General features: G+C 40.0%; 1 protein-coding gene across 3 annotated transcripts in view; it reads left to right on the forward strand.

The window, feature by feature from the left end:
* The window catches only part of cntln (centlein, centrosomal protein), a 432,451-nt gene that overhangs the window by 41,730 nt on the left and 369,434 nt on the right, over positions 1 to 21,287 (forward strand). The gene's annotated exons all lie outside the window — the stretch shown is intronic.

Raw genomic sequence — 21,287 nt, forward strand, 5'->3', positions numbered from 1 at the left:
ATCCTACCCCTTTTCTTTTACATAACAGTTGCTAAAACGTTTGTTCACTTCCTGTTCTCAATTCATTCACAATATACTCCATAAATAATCACAATAAAAATAAATAAATAAATAATACTCGATGAAGTACGTTATATTTCATATGATGAGATAAGTAAGATTATTTTGAAAATGAATGGGTGGATGAAATAAATTCATAATGTTTATCGTGGTTCTTCTTCTTTGTACTTTGTAAACACTTTAAGTTTGAAGAGTTTCTTGAAGTGGATCATATTAGTACATTGTTTGATTGCTTTGCTTAATCCATTCCATCATTTAATTCCACATACTAATATACTGAAGGTCTTAAAGGCCTACTGAAACCCACTACTACCGACCACGCAGTCTGATAGTTTATATATCAATGATGAAATCTTAACATTGCAACACATGCTAACTTACTAAAGTGCAATTTTAAATTTCGCGCGAAATATCCTGCTGAAAACGTCTCGGTATGATGACGCCGGCACGTGACGTCACGGATTGTAGAGGACATTTTGGGACAGCATGGTGGCCAGCTATTAAGTCGTCTGTTTTCATCGCAAAATTCCACAGTATTCTGGACATCTGTGTTGGTGAATGTTTTGCAATTTGTTCAATGAACAATGGAGACAGCAAAGAAGAAAGCTGTAGGTGGGAAGCGGTGTATTGCTGCAGCAACACAAACACAGCCGGTGTTTCATTGTTTACATTCCCGGAAGATGACAGTCAAGCTTTACCATTGGCCTGTGGAGAACTGGGACAACAGAGACTCTTACCAGGAGGACTTTGAGTTGGATGCGCAGACGCGGTACCGTGAGTACGTATGCAGCTGCGGCTTCCAAACATTTGATCGCTTGCCCGTACGTGCGTGCCGCTATGTGCATGTCACGTACGTAGCTTTGGGGACTTTGGGGAAATATATGTGCTGTATGAACTTTGGGGAGGTGAACGGTACTTTGGGCTGTGGGATTGAGTGTGTTGTGCAGGTGTTTGAGTTGTATTGGCGGGTTATATGGACGGGAGGGAGGAGGTGTTTCTTATGCGGGATTAATTTGTGGCATATTAAATATAAGCCTGGTTGTGTTGTGGCTAATAGAGTATATATATGTCTTGTGTTTGTTTACTGTTTTAGTCATTCCCAGCTGAATATCAGGTCCCACCCGCCTCTCACAGCTCTGAATCGCTCCCACTGCCTTCTAGTCCTTCACTCTCACTTTCCTCATCCACGAATCTTTCATCCGCGCTCAAATTAATGGGGAAATCGTCGCTTCCTCGGTCCGAATCGCTCTCGCTGCTGGTGGCCATGATTGTAAACAATGTGCGGATGTGAGGAGCTCCACAACCTGTGACGTCACGCTACTCGTCTGCTACTTCCGGTACAGGCAAGGCTTTTTTTTATCAGCGACCAAAAGTTGCGAACTTTATCGTCGATGTTCTCTACTAAATCCTTTCAGCAAAAATATGGCAATATCGCGAAATGATCAAGTATGACACATAGAATGGACCTGCTTTCCCCGTTTAAATAAGAAAATCGCATTTCAGTAGGCCTTTAAGTGTTGTACGTGCATACACATGTTTTAAATGACATTTTTCTCTAAGATTATATTTCTCCTCTTTATTTTGAGAATAATTGTTGTATATTCTTGGGTAGCAGCTTATAGTTTGCTTTGTGTATCATTTTAGCTGTTTGCAAATTCACTATGTCGTGGAATTTCAGTATTTTTGATTCAATGACAATGTGATCAGATCAGATCAGATAGGTCTTTATTGTCATTGCACAAGTACAACGAAACTTTGTTTTCAGCACAAACCCGTTCAAGATTAGACAAACACACAGTGTACAGGGTTACAGAACAGGAACGCTGATGGGTCGCCACAAGGCGTCCCGTAAAAGATGGGAAAAAGCTAAAACGCTGGGGAAAAAGAGGGCTCCTAAAGGGGCTAGTCTGGAGTGGGGAAAAAACCTCTATGCACTGCACACATAAACACGTTACATTTAATCACAACAAACTCGCAACAGAGGGGCGGGGAGTTGGGGCATTGATCAATGACAATATGTGTCATAAAGCATCATGAAAGTATTTCTAGTTTGCATACAAACTTCTGCGGTTTAAATTAATAATCGACAGTTCGTTGTCAATTTTATTTGTTTCCGTCCTTGTTTGTCTGTATAACAAAAACAATTATTCCTGGTATGAAAGAAAACATTGCATTCGGATCTATATGCTTATCTAATTCCAGACTAATGTGATCTATGCTGCTGAAGGTTTTCAGTTCGATACATTCCTGTTCAGCAATCTTTTGTGTTGCCCTATGAATGTCTGTAAGTGTAGATGAATGTGCACCTGAGTACCGTATTTTTCGGAGTATAAGTCGCTCCGGAGTATAAGTCGCACCGGCTGAAAATGCATAATAAAGAAGGAAAAAAACATATATAAGTCGCACTGGAGTATAAGTCACATTTTTTGGGGAAATTTATTTGATAAAAGCCAACACCAAGAATAGACATTTGAAAGGCAATTTAAAATAAATGAAGAATAGTGAACAACAGGCTGAATAAGTGTACGTTATATGAGGCATAAATAACCAACTGGTATGTTAACGTAACATATTATGGTAAGAGTCATTCAAATAACGCTCATTACGTCGATCGCGAGCTACCGGTCGATCTCGGAGGGTGTGTCAGTCGATCACCAGCCAGCCATTAAAAAAATAGTCCTAAAAATGAGCGATCATAAATCTTCACTATGACGTCCCTTTCGTCACTTGATTGACATTCACGGCACCCGAGGGTCTTCTGAGATGACGCTGGCTGCTGCCAGATCATTAAAATGACCGACTGGAAGGCGAGAAACACTTTATTTCAACAGACTCTGGCGCCGTACCTGTCGTCAAAACTCCAAAGACCGACTGCACAGTTGCACAATAAAAGCTCTGCTTCATCCTGCCTGCGCTACCAAAATAAGAGTCTCAGAAAGCTGGCGTGCACAAGCTCGCAAGCTACGGAGTTTGCCGACAATGTATTTCTTGTAAAGTGTATACAAAGGAGTACGGAAGCTGGACAAATAAGATGCCAAAAACCAACCACTTTCATGTGGTATTGGACAGAAAGGAGGACTTTTTTTCTCCTCCATTCGAAAATGCGGACCTTATCAGCACCACTGTCTGATTACAATCAATGCAAGTCATCACAATCAGGTAATACACCAACTTATATTCTTGTCTTCATGAAAGAAAGCAATCTATATGTGTTAAACATGCTTGTATTATCTCTAAACACCTTTAACTTATTAACAATATTAACTATATGTGTTAAACATGCTTGTATTATCTTTAAACACCTTTAACTTATTACCAATATTAACTAAAAGTGTTAATCATGCTTGTATTATCTTTAAACACCTTTAACTTATTACCAATATTAACTAAAAGTGTTAATCATGCTTGTATTATCTTTAAACACTTTTAACTTGTTAACAATATTAACTATGTGTTAAACATTCTTGTATTATCATTAAACACCTTTAATTTATTAACAATATTAACTATATGTGTTAAACATGCTTGCATTATCACTAAACATCTTTAACTTGTTAACAATATTAACTATATGTGTTAAACATGTTTGCATTATCTTTAAACACCTTTAACTTCACAATATTAACTATATGTGTTAAGCATGCTTGTATTATCATTAATCACCTTTAACTTAACAATATTAACTATATGTATTAAACAAACTTGTATTTTCATTAAACACCTTTAATTTATTAACAATATTAACTATATGTGTTAAACATGCTTGTATTATCATTAAACACCTTTAACTTGTTAACAAAAACATATGTTTCATAAATAAGTAAATATAAATTATATATATGAATGAGGTAGATCCCCACGACTTGATCAATTGAAAAGTAGCTCGCCTGCAGAAAAAGTGTGAGCACCCCTGATATAGAACATGCTATACGTTTACCAAACAATCTGCCACTCCTAATCGCTAAATCCCAGGAAATCTTATACGTCTAGTCTCTTACGTGAATGAGATCAATAATATTATTTGATCATTTACGGTAATGTGTTAATCATTTCATACATACAGTTAGGTCCATAAATATTTGGACATTGACACAATTTTCAGGGTTCCAGCTCTGTACAACACCACAATGGATTTGAAATGAAACAATCAAGATGTGCTTTAAGTGCAGACTTTGAGCTTTAATTTGAGGGTATTTACATCCAAATCAGGTGAACGGTGTAGTAATTACAACACATTTTATGTGTGCCTTCCACTTTTTAAGGGACCAAAAGTAATTGGACAATTGGCTACTCAGCTTTTCCATGGCCACGTTTGTATTATTCCCTTGTTTTTTTCCATTTATTTCATTTACAAACAGCAGACAAAAGGCCTTGATGTCATTTCAAGTGTGGTATATTAATTTGGAATCTGGGGAGGTCATCTCTCAATATGAAGTCCAAAGAGCTGTCACTATCAGTGAAGCAAGCCATCATTAAGCTGAAAAATCAAAACAAAGCCATCAGAGAGATATCAAAAACATGAGGTGTGGCCAAACCAACTGTTTGGTACATTCTTAAAAAGAGAGAACACATTGGTGAGCTCAGCAACACCAAAAGATATGGAAGACCACGGAAAACAAGTGTGGTGGATGACAGAAAAATCCTTTCCCTTGTCAAGAAAAAGCCCTTCACAACAGTTTGCCAGGTGAAGAAAAGTCTCCAGGAGGTAGGTGCATCTGTGTTCAAGTCAACAATTAAGAGAGTACTAAACCAGAGGAAATACAGAGGTTTCATCACAAGGTGTAAACCATTGGTGAGCCTCAAAAACAGGAAGGCCAGATTAGAGTTTGCCAAAAAACATCTAAAAGAGCCTGTGCAGTTCTGGAACAACATCTTATGTACAGATGAGACAAAGATCAACTTGTAGCAGAATGATGGAAAGAGAAGAGTATGGAGAAGGGAAGGAACTGCTCAAGATCCAAAGCATACCACCTCATCAGTGAAGCATGGTGGTGGTGGTAGTGGCATGCGTGGCTGCCAGTGGAACTGGATCTCTTATAGTTATTGATGATGTGACAACTGACAAAAGCAGCAGAATGAATTCTGAAGTATTTGGGGCAATATTATCTGCTCATATTCAGCCAAATGCTTCAAAACTCATTGGACGGCGCTTCACAATGCAGATGGACAATGACTGCAAAAGCAACCAAATAGTTTTTTAAGGCAAAGAAGTGAAAGGTTCTGCAATGGCCAAGTCAATCACCTGACCTGAATCCGATTCAGCATAAATTTCACTTGCTGAAGACAAAACTGAAGGGAAAATGCCCAAAGAACAAGCAGCAAGAGAAGACAGCTGCAGCAGAGGCCCGGCAGAGACCAAACCCAGAGTCTGGTGATGTCTATGGGTACCACACTTCAGGCTGTCATTGACTGCAAAGGATTCGCAAGAAAATATTAAAAAGTGACAATTTGATTTATGATTATGTTAGTTTGTCCAGTTACTTTTGGTCCCTTAAAAAGTGGAAGGTACAAATAAAATGTGTTGTAATTCCTACACCGTTCAGCTGATCAGGATGTACATACCCTCAAATTTGTCATGTCTGTGTAATCATGTTTTGTTTTAAGTCATGTTTTGTTTAGTTATAGGACTCTTTAGTTTCTGTCTTTTCACTCCCTTGTCTTGTTTCCATGATTACCCCATTAGTTTCACCTGTTCCACGTTTGGACTCATTGTGCACTCTTGTTTGTCACCATAGCAACCATTAGTTTTCACCTGTCACGTCACGCACCTGTTTCACGTTTTGAGTCACGCACCTGTTTTCATTAATCATGTCCATAGTATTTAAGTTAATTCTTTTCAGTTTGTCGTTCTGACGACCTCACCACATTTATGCTCTGTCCATTCTTTCCATGTCCATTCTTCATGCAACTATTTTTGTCCAAGCCAAGTAAGTTTTTGTTCCATGTTTATAGTCTTTTTGGTTTCATAGTTTGTTCTCCGCCATTGTGCGTGTTTTTCGTTTGTACCTTTTTGCTATAGTCTTTTGGTTTCATAGTTTATTCTCCGCCACTGTGCGCGCTTTTCGTTTGCACTTTTTTTTGATACATTAAATAAATCATGAACCTTCATTCCCGTCTCGCCCGTGCCAACTTTCCGTTGCATCCCGGAAAAGCAAACACCCAAGATCCAGTCATGACAAAATTAAAGATCAAATTCTGCACTTAAAGCACATCGTGATTGTTTCATTTCAAATCCATTGAGGTGTTGTACAGAGCTGGAATACTGAAAATTGTGTCAATGTCCAAATATTTATGGACCTAACTGTAAGTCGCTCCTGAGTATAAGTCACACCCCCGGCCAAACTATGAAAAAAACTGTGACATATAGTCCGGAAAATACAGTACAGATCTTCTTGTTCGGTAATCCCTCGGAGTGTTGTAATTTTGTAGTTGAATGTCAATATTTGGGTATCATTCCAGGTATAGTAAATTGCTATATAAATACAGACCATTTACTATACTACATATATACTATACAGCATGTATACAAAACGATGATAGAGGTTTTTGGAGGGGTTTACTTTCTTTCTTTTTTTCTTTCTTTCTTTCTTTCTTTAGTTTATTTCCAACATGAACACACTTACAGCATAATACATCACACAATTTCATATCATTTCATTTGACATCATGCCCGAAAAGGAGTAGGAAGAAGCAAAGCTTATTTAATCCTACCCCTTTCCCACTTCAGAGCGTTTACAAATATATAGAATCATTTACTGGCCTTTTTATATAATAAAATAACATCTATGAATTAGTATACACAACAGTTTTGTAATATTTAATTAATTAATTCAGTCATTATTAACATACTGAGATGAAGAATATCGTATTTCCAATAAGGTTGGAAATATTTCTCATAATTCTTCGTCTTTGTACTCTGTAAGCACTATTATTTTGAACAACCTCTTGAACTGGATCGTATGAGTACAATTTTTAACTTATTTACTTAATCCATTCCATAATTTAATTCCACATACTGATATGCTAAAAGTTCTAAGTGTTGTACGTGCATATAAATGTTTTAAATTATTTTTTTCCTCCAAGGTTATATTTCTCCTCTTTAGTTGAAAAGAATTGTTGTACATTCTTTGGTAGCAGGTTATAGTTTGCTTTGTACATCATTTTAGCTGTTTGCAATTTTACCAAATCACCGAACTTTAATATTTTTGACTCAATAAATAAAGGGTTTGTAGGTTCTCTATATCCAACATTATGTATTATTCTAACTGATCTTTTTTGTTACACGGTTAGTGAATGTAGCGCACATTTCCCCATATTTCTGCACAATAACTCAGATCTGTAACACTAGCGAGCAGTAGAGAATATGTAGTGATTTTTGGCCCAGGACGTATTTTGCTTTATTCATTATTGAAATGTTTTTTGCCACCTTATGTTGTATGTTTTGTATATGACATTTCCAGTTCATTTGATCATCTATTAATACTCCCAAAAATCTGGTTTCTTTTACCCTTTCGATGTCTACTCCGTCTATTTGTATTTGTGTATGATGCTCTTTTCTACTGTTACCAAATAGCATTATTTTAGTTTTACTGAGATTCAAAGATAGTCTGTTTTTGTCAAACCATCTTTTTAATTTGTTCATTTCTTCTGTTATTATTTGTATTATCTTCTGTGTGTTCTCTCCTGAACAGAAAGCAGTTGTGTCGTCTGCAAATAAAACTAACTTTAAGTCCTTTGTAACTTTACAAATGTTTTAAAGGGCTTTATAGGTGCAATCGATTGAATTCCATTGCTTCCATTGTTAGCTGACTTTTGCTACAGTTTGCTAGCGAGTTAGATTGCATAAAAAAAGAAAAACATTCATATGCTTGCCTAACATAGGGATTGTTATTAATTAAATTCTAAAAAAGTGAAGTATCCCTGTTTGTTTTTTAAATTGTGGATTTAAAACATATCCAGTATTTACTAGTGTATTTGATTTATTAGCCCATAAGCTATTTATATTGTAATGGATAATCAGGAAATGGTCCATCCATCCATCCATCTTCTTCCGCTTATCCGAGGTCGGGTCGCGGGGGCAGCAGCCTAAGCAGGGAAGCCCAGACTTCCCTCTCCCCAGCCACTTCGTCCAGCTCTTCCCGGGGGATGCCGAGGCGTTCCCAGGCCAGCCGGGAGACATAGTCTTCCCAACGTGTCCTGGGTCTTCCCCGTGGCCTCCTACCGGTCGGACGTGCCCTAAACACCTCCCGAGGGAGGCGATCGGGTGGCATCCTGACCAGATGCCCGAACCACCTCATCTGGCTCCTCTCCATGTGGAGGAGCAGCGGCTTTACTTTGAGCTCCCCGCGGATGACAGAGCTTCTCACCCTATCTCTAAGGGAGAGCCCTGCCACCCGGCGGAGGAAACTCATTTCGGCCGCTTGTACCCGTGATCTTGTCCTTTCGGTCATAACCCAAAGCTCATGACCATAGGTGAGGATGGGAACGTAGATCGACCGGTAAATCGAGAGCTTTGCCTTCCGGCTCAGCTCCTTCTTCACCACAACGGATCGATACAGCGTCCGCATTACTGAAGATGCCGCACCGATCCGCCTGTCGATCTCACGATCCACTCTTCCCTCACTCGTGAACAAGACTCCGAGGTACTTGAACTCCTCCACTTGGGGCAGGGTCTCCTCCCCAAACCGGAGATGGCACTCCACCCTTTTCCGGGCGAGAACCATGGACTCGGACTTGGAGGTGCTGATTCTCATCCCAGTCGCTTCACACTCGGCTGCGAACCGATCCAGCGAGAGCTGAAGATCCTGGCCAGATGAAGCCATCAGGACCACATCATCTGCAAATAGCAGAGACCTAATCCTGCAGCCACCAAACCGGATCCCCTCAACGCCTTGACTGCGCCTAGAAATTCTGTCCATAAAAGTTATGAACAGAATCGGTGACAAAGGGCAGCCTTGGCGGAGTCCAACCCTCACTGGAAACGTGTCCGACTTACTGCCGGCAATGCGGACCAAGCTCTGACACCGATCATACAGGGAGCGGACCGCCAAAATCAGACAGTCCGATACCCCATACTCTCTGAGCACTCCCCACAGGACTTCCCGAGGGACACGGTCGAATGCCTTCTCCAAGTCCACAAAGCACATGTAGACTGGTTGGGCAAACTCCCATGCACCCTCGAGGACCCTGCCGAGAGTATAGAGCTGGTCCACAGTTCCACGACCAGGACGAAAACCACACTGTTCCTCCTGAATCCGAGGTTCGACTATCCGGCGTAGCCTCCTCTCCAGTACACCTGAATAGACCTTACCGGGAAGGCTGAGGAGTGTGATCCCACGATAGTTAGAACACACCCTCCGGTTCCCCTTCTTAAAGAGAGGAACCACCACCCCGGTCTGCCAATCCAGAGGTACCACCCCCGATGTCCACGCGATGTTGCGGAGTCTTGTCAACCAAGACAGCCCCACAACATTCAGAGCCTTAAGGAACTCCGGGCGGATCTCATCATGAGGATGGGATCAGGAAATGGTGATGATGTTAAATGCAAAAAAGTTTTGTTTCTTACTTTCTATGTAGGGAACTTGCATATATTGACCTACACTGGGTTTAATGTGTTTTATAAACACGCTTGTGAAGAACATCAACGTGAGCCCTGTGTCCTTAAATTCTACTGTATGTGACCTTGGTGTAAAAAGTTTCAACAGCCCTACCTTAAAGTGATAGGATCTGTGTAGCGAGATGCAAATAAATGCAAAATTGGCTTTCAACGGCCTCTAATGAGCTGGAGATGTGCCTTTCTCGGACTACACAGTGCAACTGTAGGACTGGACTCCACCTGTGTTTCGGAGGTTCAACTTTGCAAATAAATCTTACCAACATATTTTGCTGCAGCTGATAAAAAAATGTTTGTAACCCAAGCAGACTCTTACCACAGCGGCAGCCTCCCCGTACTGTCACAGATAACAGCTCCAAATGTTAAGTGAGACGCAATCGCCCTGCACCGCTTAACCCCTGTTAATTTAACTGGAGCTGATGTTTAAATGGATCATTTAGCCGTTAATTAATTACAGTACTGACTGTAGTGTAATTCCCTCAGTAATGAATATGGCATTTAGAAGGAGAGGCTGTTAAGCATGAATGTTTATGCACATAGAAAAGTTCAGTGTTTTATTTTTAATACATTTGCAAACATTTAAAAAAAAAAACTTTTTCCACTTTGACCCTATGTGGTAGAGATGCGCGGATAGGCAATTATTTCATCCGCAACCGCATCACAAAAGTCGTCAACCATCCGCATCCACCCGAACTAACATTTAATCAAAACCGCACCCGCCCGTTGTTATATATCTAATATAGACGATGCAAGGCATTAGTGAGGTTATAAAGCTTTTGCCTGTTAAAGAAAGGAGACTGATCCAATGGAGCAGAGACATTCAATGCGTGCCACGCTGTCACGGCCCAGACGCACACCAGTGCGCAATCATCTGGGAGCCGCGCTGAGCGCACCTCCAAGCGCGCTCGCGCCACTCAAACTGCTGCAGGCAGCTGCGTTCTATCTTGTTTTAACATCCTGTGGCACTCTTCTGGGATCACGGCGGACGTAACTGCTCATGCTCAGGGTGTTTGTGGAGGTTCGGGGTTTTGCACAAATGTGATGCACCATCAGAGGTGGGTAGAGTAGCCAGAAATTGTACTCAAGTAAGAGTACTGTTACTTTAGAGATTTATTACTCAAGTAAAAGTAATGAGTAGTCACCCAAATATTTACTTGAGTAAAAGTAAAAAGTATGTTGTGAAAAAACTACTCAAGTACTGAGTAACTGATGAGTAACATACACACACATATCATATATATATATATATATATATATATATATATATATATATATATATATACATATATACACATACATTGATATATACAGTATATCATTTATATTTATTTATTTTGCCGTTTTTGTTTACATGTTAAAGGTGTTTTAATGAATATACATGCATGTTTAACACATATAGATTCCTTTCTTTCATGTTGACAAGAATATAAGTTGGTGTATTACCTGATTCTGATGACTTGCATTGATTGTAATCAGACAGTAGTGATGATAGCATCCACGTTTTCAAATGCAGGAAAAAAAAAGTTCCTCCTTTCTGTCTAATACCACATGAAAGTGGTTGGTTTTTGGTATCTTATTTGTCCAGCTTCCATATTCGTTTTCACACACTTTACAAGAAATACATTGGCGGCAAATTCCGTAGCTTGCTAGCTTGTTTGCGCTGGCTTTCGGAGACTCTTATTTTGAAAGCGCAGGCGCGATGGAGCGGCACTTTTATTGTGAAGACAGGAACTGTGCAGTCAGTCTTTAGGCTTGTGACGGGATGTACGTTTGAAATAAAAGTGTCTTTTTTCCTTCACACTTTTGATTGATTGATTGAAACTTGTATTAGTAGATTGCACAGTACAGTATATATTCCGTACAATTGACCACTAAATGGTAACACCCCAATAAGTTTTTCAACTTGTTTAAGTCAGGTCATGTGACCGCCTGGCTCTGTTTGATTGGTCAAACGTCACCAGTGACTGCATCTGATTGGTGGAACGGAGTCAAACGTCACTAGTGACTGCATTTTATTGGTGGAACGGAGTGAAACGTCACCAATAACGCAGGCACTTTGAAGGTCTGTCTGACAGACCAAAACAAACAAAGCGTGCATTAACAGATCGATAAAAATTAGTAGCGAGTAGCGAGCTGAATGTAGATAAAAGTAGCGGAGTAAAAGTAGCGTTTCTTCTCTATAAATATACTCAAGTAAAAGTAAAAGTAAGTTGCATTAAAACTACTCTTAGAAGTACAATTTATCCCAAAAGTTACTCAAGTAGATGTAACGGAGTAAATGTAGCGCGTTACTACCCACCTCTGTGCACCATGTTAGATGTCCCGGTTTTGTGACTCGTAGACATAAACGGCGTCGCAGCTCTTGCAAATCACGTAGCCAGCATTACTATCATCCTGATTTACAACCTCATAAAAACGAGTCCACGCTGAACTTTTCTGGCCTTTTTTTCCCCTGGTCTTTAGTATTCCCTTTTTTAGTTTGTCGCGTACCACGTTGGCTGCCGGCGTTGCCATCTCTTTTTTTTTTCTTCTTCTGTTGTGGCATATGCTGCAGGTGCCTGCTCGTTTTTCGTATGTGGGTAACAACATTTAACTATGTATATATATTTCCGAATTGGTTTAACTGCCACCCGCCTGAATCTATTTAAAATCTAATTTTTTTAAATTTCAACCGCCCGACCCGACCCGCGGATAAAATCAAAAACATTTTTATTTCAACCGCCCGACCCGCGGATAATCCGCGGACTCCGCGGTTGTGTCCGCAAACCGCGCATCTCTACTATGTGGTACTGTCTGTGAAATTGTTAGGGGAAAAGTATATTTAATCCATTGTGGAATAAGGTTGTCCATCCATCCATCCATTTTCTACCGCTTGTCCCTTTCTGGGTCGCGGGGAGTGCTGGAACCTATCTCAGCTGCATTCGGGTGGAAGGCGGGGTACACCCTGGACAAGTCGCCACCTCATCACAGGGCCAACACAGATAGACAGACAACATTCACACACTAGGGACCATTTAGTGTTGCCAATCAACCTATCCCCAGGTGCATGTCTTTGGAGGTGGGAGGAAGCCGGAGTACACGAAGGGAACCCACGCAGAGCCCGGGATTGAACTCAGGACCTTTTTATTGTGAGGCACATGCACTAACCCCTGTACCACCGTGCTGCAATTTCAGCCTCAAGTCTTTCTGAATGCGATGCCACAAGCTTGGCACACCTATCTTTGGGCAGTTTTGCCCATTCCTCTTTGCAGCAAGTCTCAAGTTCCATCCGGTTGGCTGGCAAGCACAGCCATTTTCAGATCTCTCCAGAGATGTTCAATTAGATTCAAGTCTGTGGCTCTGGCTCTGGCTCTGGCTCTGGCTGGGCCACTCAAGGACATTTACAGAGTTGTCCTGAAGCCATTCCTTTGATATCTTGGCTGTGTGCTTTGAGTCCTTTTCTTGCTAAAAGATTAATCATAGCCCCTGTCTTAATTCAAGAGTTTTTCATCCAGGTTGTCTCTGTACATTGCTGCATTCAACTTTCCCTCTATCCCAGGCCTGGGCAATTATTTTGACTCGGGGGCCGGATTTTGAGAAAAAAATGTGTCTGGGGGCCGGTATATCTATTTTTAGGAAAACTAATGCAAAACCTCACACTAAAGTCAGATTTAATGCTAAAAATGTTTTGACAGACGGAATGGAATTTTTTTTTTCTATGAACGATAAAACCCTGAATATTGAGAACATTGAGAACATATGAACCTCACACTAGGGATGTCCCGATCCGATATTTGGATCGGATCGGCCGCCGATATTCGCAAAAAAATGCGTATCGGCAAGGCATGGGAAAATGCCGATCCAGATCCAGTTTAAAAAAAAAAACTCCGGTCCGTGTTTTCCAACGCACCGATTTAAATAATACATTCCACTTTTCTGCTGTTCCCTAAGTTCCGTTCCGCATTTTCCAGCACACCTTCAGCACATCCACATGTCTCTGGATTCTAACGCAGTTGCTTTTAGCTGCTGGCATTACACGACAGGCTCTTCTCACTCTTTCCTGTGTCTCCCTCTTACAGACAGCGAGCGCACCTTCTTACACACGTCACATACTGTCACGTCATACGTCACATACTGTCACGTCATACGTCACATACGTATATGTCCTCTCCCAGCAGAGAGCGAGGTAGCAGCATGGCTAACGTTAGCTGTGATGCTAGCGCAGCCGCTAAGGTGCGCGCCTGCTCAAGCGTCCTCTGCGCACGGCAAATCTATGCCACGCACAAAATCAAATAAAAAAATAAGCGCATTACAATTTTCGACACACGGACACGACAGAGAAAACAGTTTTCCTCATCATTGTTCAAATATTGTAAGGTCTGTCGAGACGCTTATCTCCATTCGGTGCCACATGTCCACACCATCGCCGAGGCAAACATTTCCACATCAACACCGTATGAAAAAAATAGTGATTTTTTTTAGTTGTGATTTCCTTCTCTGCATGAAAGTTTAAAAGTAGCATATATTAATGCAGTATGAAGAAGAATGTTTTAATGTAGACATGCAAGCCTTGAAAGAAAATTTTAAAAATCAAGACTACATTTCCTGCAAATGGGTGCATTTCTACCCTATATTTTAACTTTAGATTTATTCTCATATCAAACACTTTTAGTTGTCTTTTTGACACTTACATCCGGCGCCCCCCTCCACACACTGGATTATAAATAATGTAAATAATTCAATGTGATTATCTTGTGTGATGACTGTATTATGATGATAGTATATATCTGATAGTATATATCTGTATCATGGAAAAACCCCTGGAAAAACTTATTCGGGTGTTACCATTTACGGTAGTGGTCAATTGTACGGAATATGTACTTCACTGTGCAACCTACTAAAAAAAGTCTCAATCAATCAAAACACATAGAATCATCATACTGCTGTGATTATATGCATCAAGTGTTCATTCAAGGCTAAGGCAAAATATCGAGATATATATCGTGTATCGCAATATGGCCTTAAAATATCGCAATATTAAAAAAAGGCCATATCACCCAGCCCTAGTTTCAATGATGCCATTTCTGTTTGTCATGTATAATTGTGTCTATTTTGTGTTTATCCTTGAATAAACAGGTCAGTTTCTTGTTACCAACCATTGTGTATTATTCAAACTCCCCTAATTCAGCTGGCTAGTTGTTATCAAGAGTACTAAAACCCTTTTCAACATGATTCTGACAACTAAGTAGGCTAAATAACTTTAAACTTTAATACATGCTCGGATAGGCCATTATCGGTCAGTATCGGTATCGGTCAGTATCGGTATCGGATCGGAAGTGCAAAAACAATATCGGTATCGGATCGGAAGTGCAAAAACCTGAATCGGGACATCCCAACCTCACACCCCCTCTCAATCGACATATATTACAATCAAGCCAAATGCAACAAAAATGCAACAAACACAGCGAAATATGAACGTGAAGGGTAAAAAAACAAATAACATCTACAATCTGATATATGTGATACATCACTAAGCTTTGGAACTTTCTTGTAAAAATCTCCTTCCACGTCTGTCCCTGACACCCACATTTCAGGCTCTGGAAACACTCCCCACTCACACTGCTTGGTGCCTCGTCTGACCTGCTGTGACGTAGATTACCATAGTAACTAGTAGGGTTGTACGGTATACGGGTATTAGTATAGTACCGCGATACTAATGAATCATATTCGGTACCATACCGCCTCTGAAAAGTACTGGTCCGCCACACCCTAAGATTTTTTGTTAAAATAAAGCAAATAATGCAATTTTTTCTGGTCCCCTTTATTTAGAAAAGTATCAAAAAGTACCGAAAAGTATCAAAATAAAATTGGTATCAGGACAACACTAGTCACTAAAATATCATGCAAAAACGCAGATTCCAACCATTGAAATATGTTGTATAGTTCAGTGTTTCCCACAGGACAGGCATCTATTTGTGGTGGTGTGGTCGGGGGGCGGGGGGTGACGGCGGCAGCGGCGATGACCAAGAAGAACGCGGAGTTGGAATATAAGTACACTTTATGTACATATTTAGCTCATTAAAATCACCGACAGGAAGGCGAGAAACACTTTATTTCAACAGACTCTGGCGCCGTACCTGTCGTCAAAACTCCAAAGACCGACTGCACAGTTGCGCTAACAAAATAAGAGTCTCAGAAAGCTGGCGTGCACAAGCTAGCAAGCTACGGAGATTGCCGACAACGTATTTCTTGTAAAGTGTATACAAAGGAGTACAGAAGCTGGACAAATAAGATGCCAAAAACCAACCACTTTCATGTGGTATTAGACAGAAAGGAGGATTTTTTTTCTCCTCCATTCGAAAATGCGGACGTTATCAGCACCACTGTCTGATTCCAATCAATGCAAGTCATCAGAATCAGGTAATACACCAACTTATATTCTTGTCTTCATGAAAGAAAGGAATCTATATGTGTTAAACATGCTTGTATTATCTTTAACCACCTTTAACTTGTTAACAATATTAACTATATGTGTTAAACATGCTTGTATTATCTTTGAACACCTTTAACTTGTTAACAATATTAACTATATGTATTAAACATACTTGTATTATCATTAAACACCTTTAATTTATTAACAATATTAACTATATGTGTTAAACATGCTTTCATTATCATTAAACACCTTTAACTTGTTAACAAAATCATATATTTCATAAATAAGTAAATATAAATTACATATATGAATGAGGTAGAGCCCCACGACTTGATCAATTGAAAAGTAGCTCGCCTGCAGAAAAAGTGTGAGCACCCCTGAGTTACACCCATCTGAACAGGTCAGCCACCTGTTTAAAGCCCGATCACAGTTGAAATCTTGAAATGAAGGGCCTTTAATAGCCAAAACATTAACCTGGACAACATTTTAACAGCTGGTTGGCTCAGATTTGATTCTTTTCATTGCATTCACATGCTGCAGTGGACAGTGGACAATTTAGCTTAATTATTAATGCAGTATCTGAAGTATTATATTTGGGAATGTCCAGCGTCACACTTTTTGGTAATAAGACGAGAGACGCTGATCCGGCTCGAGTTGGCCGACATAAACAGGACCGAATTAAACAAGTTCATATGAAGCTGTATTTATTCACTGAACACGTGTATCTGCTTTTGTTTCCTAAAGTTCCTTCCTACTGACACAAAAGTGAACATATAAACAGATCCACCGTCCCAAGGTGCAACACTCAGTCAGGAAGGCTTTCTGTTTCCCCGTGCTGCAATTTCACTGACAGGCTGCGTATGCGCGCGTGAAAAGCATTGAATTAAAGGTGTGCGTATTTGAGCGCGTAATTGCAAATTCTGTAACAACTTCCTCCCGAACACCTGTTAAATTCTAATGCAGCCGCTCGGGCTGGGGTGGGGGAGGTGGGGTGGGGGTGGGGTTTGATTTTAAATTTAAATGTTTGGCTGAAAGTTGCCCGTCGGTGGTGATCAAAGTGCTGATCGCCGCGGGAGCGCAGCGCTCATTTGAATACAGACCGGAGTGACGGCTTTGAACGCCCAACTCTGCCCACAGTTTTTTTTTTTGTAATTATTATCAGCGAGCATGTGGGTAAAGCATAGGGAATAAGATAGGAGGGTGGGTGAGAGCAATAACATCTATTGTGAGTTAGACATCCTTGTTCTTGTATGTTTTAGTGCAGGTAATTGTCTTTCAAATCCTAGCATCTGTCTCTCTGCACTTTTCTGATTCAATGGCCAAGGAACTAGGGTGTAATTTGTAGACGGTCCCTGACCTGCTTATGCTCTTGATTCCATGCCAATGGTACGCCATTAACACGGTTTTGTATTGTGAGTACAGTAGGGTTGTCCCCATACCAATATTTTGGTAGCGGTACCAAACCGATACTTTTCTAAATAAAGGGGACCACAAAAAATTTAATTATTGGCTTTACTTTAACAAAAAAATTATCCAAGGAGGGTTACCTTAAATCAGGGGTGCTCACACTTTTTCTGCAGGCGAGCTACTTTTCAATTGATCAAGTTGTGGGGATCTACCTCATTCATATATATAATTTATATTTACTTATTTATGAAATGTATGTTTTTGTTAACAAGTTAAAGGTGTTTAATGATAATGCAAGCATGTTTAACACATATAGTTAATATTGTTAATACATTAAAGGTGTTTAATGATAATACAAGTATGTTTAATACATATAGTTAATATTGTTAACAAGTTAAAGGTGTTTAAAGATAATGCAAGCATGTTTAACACATATAGTTAATATTGTTAACAAGTTAAAGGTGGTTAAAAATAATACAAGCATGTTTAACACAAATAGTTAATATTGTTAACAACTTAAAGGTGGTTAAAGATAAAACAAGCATGTTTAACACATATAGTTAATATTGTTAACAACTTAAAGGTGGTTAAAGATAATACAAGCATGTTTAACACATATAGTTAATATTGTCAACAACTTAAAGGTGGTTAAAGATAAGCATGTTTAACACATATAGTTAATATTGTTAACAAGTTAAAGGTGTTTAAAGATAATACAAGCATGTTTAACACATATAGATTCCTTTCTTTCATGAAGACAAGAATATAAGTTGGTGTATTACCGTATTTTCCGCACCATAAGCCGCCCTGGGTTATAAGCCTCGCCTTCAATGAACGGCATATTTCAAAACTTTGTCCACCTATAAGCCGCCCCGTGTTATAAGCCGCATCTAACTGCGCTAAAGGGAATGTCAAAAAAACAGTCAGATAGGTCAGTCAAACTTTAATAATATATTAAAAACCAGCGTGATGTGGGCGCGCATGGAGTCGTATATCAACATGGACAGAGCTGCGTGAAAAAAGCCACCCGGCCTCTTCGCGTAAACTTCCCTTAACCACTCGCTCATCTTTTCTTCATCCATCCATCCCTTCGAGTTAGCTTTTATGATGACGCCGGCTGGAAAGGTCTCTTTTGGCAAGGTCTTCCTTTTGAATATCACCATGGGTGGAAGTTTCTGGCCATTAGCATGGCAAGCTAGAACCACAGTGAAGGATGACTTCTCATTCCCTGTGGTGCGAATATTCACCGTACGTGCTCCCGTTGTATCCACAGTGCGGTTCACAGGAATATCAAAAGTCAGTGGAATCTCGTCCATGTTGATAATGTTCTCTGGCCGGATCTTTTTTTCAGCTATCTTGTTTTTACAATATGCACGGAAAGTAGCCAGCTTTTCTTGAAAGTCTTTAGGCAGTTGCTGTGAAATAGTAATCCGTGTGCGGATGGAGAGATTGCGTCTTTTCATGAACCGGAAACCTGTCGCTTAGTAGGAGCCATTTTGTGGTCTTTACAGATGTAAACACACAAAGGAAATGAAACGTAATATCCGCGCGCTTCTTCTTCTTCTACGGGGGCGGGTGGTTGCTTACAGTAGAAGAAGAAGCGCTTCCTCTTCTATGGGGGCGGGTGCTTACCTTGGCGGTTGCTTGCGTAGAAGAAGAAGCGCTTCCTCTTCTACGGGGAAAAAAGATGGCGGCTGTTTACCGTAGTTGCGAGACCTAAACTTTATGAAAATGAATCTTAATATTAATCCATATATAAAGCGCACCGGGTTATAAGCCGCACTGTCAGCTTTTGAGTAAATTTGTGTTTTTTAGGTGCGGCTAATAGTGCGGAAAATACGGTACCTGATTGTGATGACTTGCATTGATTGGAATCAGACAGTGGTGCTGATAAGGTCCGCATTTTCGAATGGAGGAGAAAAAAAGTCCTCCTTTCTGTCCAATACCACATGAAAGTGGTTGGTTTTTGGCATCTTATTTGTCCAGCTTCCGTACTCCTTTGTATACACTTTACAAGAAATACATTGTCGGCATACTCCGTAGCGTGCTAGCTTGTGCACGCCAGCTTTCTGAGACTCTTATTTTGGTAGCGCAGGCAGGATGAAGCAGAGCTTTTATTGTGCAACTGTGCAGTCGGTCTTTGGAGTTTTGACGACAGGTACGGCGCCAGAGTCTGTTGAAATAAAGTGTTTCTCGCCTTCCAGTCGGTAATTTTAATGAGCTGGCAGCAGCCAGCGTCATCTCAGAAGACCCTCGGGTGCAGTGAATGTCAATCAAGTGACGAAAGTGACGTCATAGTGAAGATTTATGATCGCTCATTTTTAGGACTATTTTTTTAATGCCTTGCTGGTGATCGACTGACACACCCTCCACGATCGACCGGTAGATCGCGATCGACGTTATGAGCACCCCTGCCTTAAATGATGGTTTAGTGTGGCTGACACAATGCTTAGGCTAAATAATTATTCGATTAAGGGGTTATCCGGCTTAGTGTAGACATAGCCTTACACATGTCACGAAACAAACAGTCCGGGTCCAAAAATAGGATCAGCTCAAATCAAACGTCAGCTTGCAACATCAACATCAGACTTACCCACCAATTCTAACTAGAAACATACCTCGCATAAACAACTAAATAGCATACTGTATGCACTTTGCTGACATTTTAGTGCCATCTGGCCTTTTGAAATTGACATTCGCCCACATCTTTGCACCTTTCTTAAAATCTTGTGACAAAAAAGGCGTAAAAGAGGGAGAGGAAAAACAGCCAGACCTGCTGCTGTCGACACTTAACTCATCAAATCTGACTAAGAGAGACGTCTTCGCAACTGTATCTTACTGGGGGTGTCGTCACCTTTTTTTTCCTTTTTTTTTTTTTAACCCCAACCTTCTCAGTGAGGTTGTGATGATTGCATTATCAGAAATCTGGCATCTGGGCGTGACCTTTTTAACTGGCGGGGTAATCAACTTTGAGCAAAACCGTAGAGGAGGAGAGTTGGATGATGCATTATTAGTGGCGAAGATTTTGGTCCTATTTTATTAAATTGGCCTGTCAAGGAGGACCGGGGTTTGGGGGAATTATCAGGGGTCTCTTGTACTTGGTGCATCTGTTACAATTATTTATAATTTCCATACAGTTTTTTTTTTTTGTCAGCAGTGACCATACAAACCAATTTAAGTGTTTTTGTTCCTTAAAACAGCAGACTTAATACTGTGTTCTTGCAATAGAGACTATTATAGTTGACTTCAATAATGTCAATAGGCATAGAGTTAGACCAGGGGTCGGCAACCCAAAACGTTGAAAGAGCCATATTGGACCAAAAATACATAAAACAAATCTGTCTGGAGCCGCAAACAATTAAAAGTTGTGTAAAAGTCTTATAATGAAGGCAACACATGACCTAAGTGTCTATATTAGCCTACTATCAAAATGACTAACGGTACACAAAAATTTTGGTTCGGTACGTACCTCAATTTAGAGGTCACGGTTCGGTTAATTTTCGGTACAGTAAGAAAACACCGAAATATAAATTTTTTGGTTATTTATTTACCAAATGTGTAAACAATGGCTTTATCCTTTTAACACTATAATAATTCTGCCCACGTTAATCAATATTAAACTGCCTCAAGTTGTTGCTCAGATTAAATACAATGACAAAACTTTTCTTCTACATAAAAAAAAGTGCAACATTAAACAGTTTCAAGTCAACTCATCATGCTTAATTTATTACAGCATTTGGGAAGCCTGTAGTTGATTTTTATTATGTAAATGTTATATTTTTATCAACATGT

Source organism: Nerophis lumbriciformis, linkage group LG27 (assembly GCF_033978685.3).
Source record: "Nerophis lumbriciformis linkage group LG27, RoL_Nlum_v2.1, whole genome shotgun sequence".
Taxonomy (NCBI): domain Eukaryota; kingdom Metazoa; phylum Chordata; class Actinopteri; order Syngnathiformes; family Syngnathidae; genus Nerophis; species Nerophis lumbriciformis.